Source organism: Marmota monax, unplaced genomic scaffold, assembly GCF_021218885.2.
Source record: "Marmota monax isolate L192 unplaced genomic scaffold, Marmota_monax_Labrador192_F-V1.1 WCK01_AAM20220418_F8-fsc00181, whole genome shotgun sequence".
Taxonomy (NCBI): Eukaryota; Metazoa; Chordata; class Mammalia; order Rodentia; family Sciuridae; genus Marmota; species Marmota monax.
In genome coordinates, this window is record NW_026694276.1 from 3,770,736 (window position 1) to 3,777,818 (window position 7,083).

Genomic DNA, 7,083 nt, shown 5'->3' on the forward strand with positions numbered 1-7,083 from the left:
TATTTCAGGAAATAGAAAAAGAGGGAGAACTTCCAAATTCATTCTATGAGGCCAACATCACCCTGATTCCTAAAGCAGACAAAGACACTTCAAAGAAAGAAAACTATAGACCAATATCTCTAATGAACCTAGATGCAAAAAATCCTCAATAAAATTCTGGCGAATCGGATACAAAAACATATCAAAAAAATTGTGCACCATGATCAAGTAGGATTCATCCCTGGGATGCAAGGCTGGTTCAATATACGGAAATCAATAAATGTTATTCACCACATCAATAGACTTAAAAATAAGAACCATATGATCATCTCGATAGATGCGGAAAAAGCATTCGACAAAGTACAGCATCCCTTTATGTTCAAAACTCTAGAAAAACTAGGGATAACAGGAACTTACCTCAAAATTGTAAAAGCAATCTACGCTAAGCCTCAGGCTGGCATCATTCTGAATGAAGAATAATTGAAGGCATTCCCTCTAAAATCTGGAACAAGACAGGGATGCCCTATCTCACCACTTCTGTTCAACATAGTTCTCGAAACACTGGCCAGAGCAATTAGACAGATGAAAGAAATTAAAGGCACAAAAATAGGAAAAGAAGAACTTAAATTATCACTATTTGTGGTTGACATGATTCTATACCTAGCAGACCCAAAAGGGTGTACAAAGAAACTATTAGAGCTAATAAATGAATTCAGCAAAGTGGCAGGATATAAAATCAACATGCATAAATCAAAGGCATTCCTGTACATCAGCAACAAATCCTCTGAAATGGAAATGAGGACAACACTCCATTCACAATATCCTCAAAAAAAAAATAATAATTGGGAATCAACCTCACAAAAGAGGTGAAAGACTTATACAATGAAAACTAGAGAACCGTAAAGAGAGAAATAGAAGAAGATCTTAGAAGATGGAAATATATACCCTGTTCATGGGTAGGCAGAACTAACATCATCAAAATGGCGATATTACCAAAAATTCTCTATAGGTTTAATGCAATGCCAATCAAAATCCCAACGGCATTTCTTGTAGAAATAGAGAAAGCAATCATGAAATTCATATGGAAAAATAAAAGACCCAGAATAGCAAAAAAAAAAAAATGCTAAGCAGGAAGTGTGAATCAGGCGGTATAGCGATACCAGACTTCAAACTATACTACAGAGCAATAGTAACAAAAACAGCATGGTACTGGTACCAAAACAGGCGGGTGGACCAATGGTACAGAATAGAGGACACAGAAACCAATCCACAAAACTACAACTATCTTACATTTGATAAAGGGGCTAAAAGCATGCAATGGAGGAAGGATAGCATCTTCAACAAATGGTGCTGGGAAAACTGGAAATCCATATGCAACAAAATGAAACTGAATCCCTTTCTCTCGCCATGCACAAAAGTGAATTCAAAATGGATCAAGGAGCTTGATATCAAATCAGAGACACGCCGTCTGATAGAAGAAAAAGTTGGCTACAATCTACAGTCGGTGGGGTCAGGCTCCAAATTCCTCAATAGGACACCCATAGCACAAAAGTTAATAACTAGAATCAACAAATGGGACTTACTCAAACTAAAAAGTTTTTTCTCAGCAAAAGAAACAATAAGAGAGGTAAATAGGGAGCCTACATCCTGGGAACAAATCTTTACTCCTCACACTTCAGATAGAGCCCTAATATCCAGAGTATACAAAGAACTCAAAAAATTAGACAATAAGAGAACAAACAACCCAATCAACAAATGGGCCAAGGACCTGAACAGACACTTCTCAGAGGAGGACATACAATCAATCAACAAGTACATGAAAAAATGCTCACCATCTCTAGCTGTCAGAGAAATGCAAATCAAAACCACCCTAAGATACCATCTCACTCCAGTTAGATTGGCAGCCATTATGAAGTCAAACAACAACAAGTGCTGGCGAGGATGTGGGGAAAGGGTATACTTGTACATTGCTGGTGGGACTGCAAATTGGTGCAGCCAATTTGGAAAGCAGTATGGAGATTTCTTGGAAAGCTGGGAATGGAGCCACCATTTGACTCAGCTATTCCCCTTCTCGGTCTATTCCCTAAAGACCTAAAAAGAGCATGCTACAGGGACACTGCTACATCGATGTTCATAGCAGCACAATTCACAATAGCAAGACTGTGGAACCAACCTAGATGTCCTTCCATAGATGAATGGGTAAAAAAAAATGTGGCATTTATACACAATGGAGTATTACTCTGCATTAAAAAATGACAAAATCATAGAATTTGCAGGGAAATGGATGGCATTAGAGCAGATTATGCTAAGTGAAGCTAGCCAATCCCTAAAAAACAAATGCCAAATGTCTTCTTTGATATAAGGACAGTAACTAAGAACAGAGTAGGGTCGAAGAGCATGAGAAGAAGATTAACATTAAACAGGGATGAGAGGTGGGAGGGAAAGGGAGAGAGAAGGGAAATTGCATGGAAATGGAAGGAGACCCTCAGAGTTATACAAAAGTACATACAAGAGGAAGTGAGGGGAAAGGGAAAAATAATACAAGGGGGACAAATGAATGTCAGTAGAGGGGGCAGAGAGAGAAGAGGGGAGGGGAGGGGATGGGAGGGGGGATAGTAGAGGATAGGAAAGGCAGCAGAACACAACAGACACTAGTATGGCAATATGTAAATCAATGGATGTGTAACTGATGTGATTCTGCAATCTGTATATGGGGTAAAAATGGGAGCTCATAACCCACTAGAATCAAAGTGTGAAATATGATATATCAAGAACTATGTAATGTTTTGAACAGCCAACAATAAAAAATTAAAAAAAAAAACAAAACAGAACAAACTGAGTAAATAAAGAAATATTTGATTTAAGAATGCAAATAAATCAAATATTTAAGTGAGTATCTCTCTATACAAGTCTGAACTATTATCAAGCACCTTTCATACTGTGAAAATATGTGATTATTTTAATCTGCTCCAGAAAACAAAGACTTCTTTACAGTTTTTATTTAGCAAAAAATCAGGGTTCTCATTTCTACTATAGTTGAACTTCTAAGAATGGAAGAGATAGAATATTCCTAAAAATATTATTGGATTTACAGGTAAAAAATTATACATTATCTGAGAACTAGTTTCAGAGTGCTTATAAACTATGTAGGAGCACTGGGATGGTAGCACACACCTGAGACAGAAGCAGTGCAAGTTCCTCACCAGCCTCAGTCAAAGCAAGACTCTAAGCAACTGAGTGAGACCCTGTCTCTAAATAGAATCCAAAATAGAAATGGGGATGTGGCTCAGTGGTCCAGTGCCTCTGAATTCAGTCTCCAGTACAATAATAAATAAATAAATAGAAATAAAAAAGAAAAGAAAAAAAGTTTAAACTACGAGATTACATTTGATTTTGTTTGGGAAAGTAGTAGCTACAGCTCATGTGGCAATTGTATATGTACCTTAAGAATTACTCTATGGTTTCAGCAGTTCTTGCTGCAGAATTGAAAATATGAATTAAGCTTCAGTATCAGGCACTCAAGGTGTGGAGGAGGTCGATTTTGATGTCATTCAGCCAGGTGAGCTTCAAACTCTACTCTGGAGAAGAATGAGCTGGTCTCCTGGAGTGCACTTTTATTGAGTCCCTGAAGACCACACCCACTTCTTCCTTGATTGCATTCAGAGTGTTTCCAATCAGTGTTAGCTAAATAGTGTAGGTAACTAGATTAGCATGGGCGATTAGATTAGTGTGAGTGGTTTGGATGTGTGGGTAGTTAGTTTTCAGGTAGAAAATTTTGATGTAATCCCTTCTCTAATCTTCATAAACAAACATTTAGAGTCTTGCCCAGGGTTACTGACTTAAAAAAAAAAAAAAGATGGTTGTGGGGGAGGGAAAAGTGGCCAAAGGGGATTATTCAAAGTACTGAAAACCTTCTCCCGGGATCCAGCGCAGTGGCACCACCAGGCCAGGGACACCTCTGGTGGGGCAGAAGGTGATTGAATTATTCAGATATGAAGATCATCTTCTAGGTTTTGTGTAAAAGGCCCCGGATATTTCAAGTGGCCATTTTGGAATTACAATGTTTTTGGATAATTTTGCCCCTGAAGTTTATTAAAATTGGCAAGAATCATCTCTGAAGTGAATTGATAGTAGTGAACAGATTCTACAAACTACTTAAAAAGAGACCCAGGCATTTCTTCAGTATTTTGGTTCAAACGGATTATATAACTGGTTAAAAGTATTTCAGCTGGTGACATTTTTGGCCCCCCCATCCTGTTGTTGTTCTTCAGCCAAACTGTAAGATATGTTTGATTGTGTACTGAGTAGTTTCAGCAGCTTCAAATTACTGTTTTGAGTATTGCTAAAGTTTCATGGCCATTTATTTTTACCTTTATTAAAACTTTTAGGAGTTTTTGATGTCAGCCCTTTTCATGTCACAATGGGACAACTTTTCTAAATGAAGACATTGAAAGAATACAGAGTTTTTTTCTTTTTATCTTTTACTTACGTGGAAATTTCCACCAGCATGGTAATATTGAGATAGCTATTTGTGTCTTTTTATGTGCTGCTGTTTAGGAATACTCTTCAGATGTGAAATTTTCTGTTCGTTTCTGCTTTTTGGATCATAAGTTGGATATTTCATCTGGAGTGGATAAGTACAACAGTTACAAGTACATGGAATAATAAAGAAGACTTTGATCTTAAATCTGAGGAACTTGGCTAATTCTGGAGATAGCCATATGAAAACTTTAAAACAGAAGTATGGGTAGCTGACTTGAAATAACTCTATGTCAAATAGTCATAGGTTAAGCATCTTCAAAGAACTTGGATATTTCAGAGGATACAAAATAAAAAAAACAAACTGGAAAACATAAAGATTACAGAGAAAGAACCAACACCTTCGTGGGCAGTCCTGTTGGAATTTGGACTTGCCATGAGGTGTTGAAGCCTTATTTCACTGACTTGGAGAGACTGGACCTAAATGGCGCAGCATGACTTTGCTACAGCCTGGCTTAATTTTCCTACTCCACCATCATCAACAAAGTCATTACTGAATTTTGAGAAGCATTCTGAAAATTTTTCATGGACGGAAAATCGTTATGATGTGAATCGTCGAAGACACAATTCTTCAGATGGCTTTGATTCTGGTATTGGACGTTCTAATGGAGGTAATTTTCGAAGGAAAGAAAAAAATGGATGGCGTAGGCATGGCAGAAATGGTACTGAAAACATAAATCATGGAGGAGGATACCATGGTGGAAATTCCCATTCTCGTAGCAGTATTTTCCGTTCTGGAAAAAGCCAAGGTCTACATGAAAACAACATACCTGACAATGAAACCCGAAGGAAAGAAGATAAAAGAGAATGGAAACAGTTTGAGGCTGAGGATTTTCCATCTTTAAATCCTGAATATGAGAGAGAACCAAATCAGAATAAATCATTAGCTGCAGGTGTATGGGGCCTACACGCCCAGACACACACATACCCAACCAAAAAAATCTCCCAAGCTCCTCTCTTAGAATATCCTCTGAATCCTAAATCTAGAGCTCCAAGGATGCTGGTCATTAAGAAAGGTAATACAAAAGACTTACAGCTATCTGGATTCCCTGTGGTAGGAAATCTTCAGTCACAGCCAGTTAAGAATGGAACTGGTCTGAGTGTTTATAAAGGCTTAGTGCCTAAAACTGCTGCTCCACCTACAAAACTTACACAGTGGAAAAGCCAAACTAAAGAAAATAAGGTTGGGACTTCTTTCCCTCATGAATCTTCATATGGTGTTGGCAACTTTAATGCTTTTAATCAACTGTCAAGAATTTTAGTCCATCACCAAATTCAGTGAAAGAGTGTAATTGTCCCAATTCCTCTTCACCTGTTGACAAACTTAATCAGCAGCCTCCTCTAACCAAACTGACATGAATGCGCACTGATAAGAAGAGTGAATTTTTGAAAGCATTGAAAAGGGACAGAGTAGAAGAACATGAAGATGAAAGCCATGATGTCTCAGAGAAGGATGAAGACTCATTTAATTTGCATAACAGCAATAGTACTCACCAAGAAAGGGATATAAACAGAAACTTTGATGAAAATGAAATTCCACAAGAGAATGGCAATGCCACAGTGATTTCCCAACAGATCATTCAGTCTTCAACCTTTCCACAAACTGATGTTCTTTCCAGTTCACTTGAGGCAGAACACAGATTGTTAAAGGAAATGGGCTGGCAGGAAGACAGTGAAAATGATGAAACATGTGCTCCCTTAACTGAGGATGAAATGAGAGAATTCCAAGTTATTAGTGAACAGTTGCAGAAGAATGGTCTGAGAAAAAAATGATATTTTGAAAAATGGCCTGATCTGTGACTTCAAGTTTGGACGCTGGAAAAACAGCACTTTCAAACCCACAATTGAGAATGATGACACAGAGACAAGTAGCAGTGACACATCAGATGATGATGATGTGTGAAGGATTTCCTAACACCTTTAGAATTTTTAGTGTGATACATCTCTCATACAGTTTGGGGTGAATTGTAAAAATGAAGAACTATAATTTATGTAGTGAAATACCCCTTTAGAAGATGGTTTATTTGGGGGACTTCAATATGAAGAAAACCAAGAATGTTTTGTTGGGCTGGGTTGAACATTATTTCTTTGTAAATGAATGTTGTAGAAATGAGGACTTTGGTTGATCCAACATTGACTTTCTTCATCACTGCAGCATTTCTCTGACTAGCAATGTGACCATGTAACAAATGAGATTTTCTCATTTAATAATAAAGAATTGTGTAATGTTTTGAAAAAAAAAAATAAATTGAATCCCCAAATTCAGATTATATCTAAAGATTTTCAGTTTTGTTCTTTTATTTTTCACCTTTAAGAATGGAAAGAGGTTGACATCATATGTGATTATTTTAGTATGTGTTTTTGAACATTTATAAACATTTTTCTTTCTGACTTTTGCTTTAGTTTTATTCTCCCATGTGGAGAGGGATTTACTTTAGAAATTTTGTTTTCCTCACCAGCTGAGGTGGCCCACACCTATAATCCCAGTTCCTGAGGCTGAGGCAAGAGTATCAGAAGTCCAAACCAAGCCTCCGCAATTTAGTGAGACCCTAAGCAATACAGAAA

General features: G+C 37.3%; 1 pseudogene; it reads left to right on the top strand.

Annotated features, from left to right (window-relative positions):
- The first annotated feature begins 4,543 nt into the window (after positions 1-4,543).
- LOC124108690 (vasculin-like) lies at positions 4,544-6,756 on the top strand (annotated as a pseudogene).
- Positions 6,757-7,083: the final 327 nt, after the last annotated feature.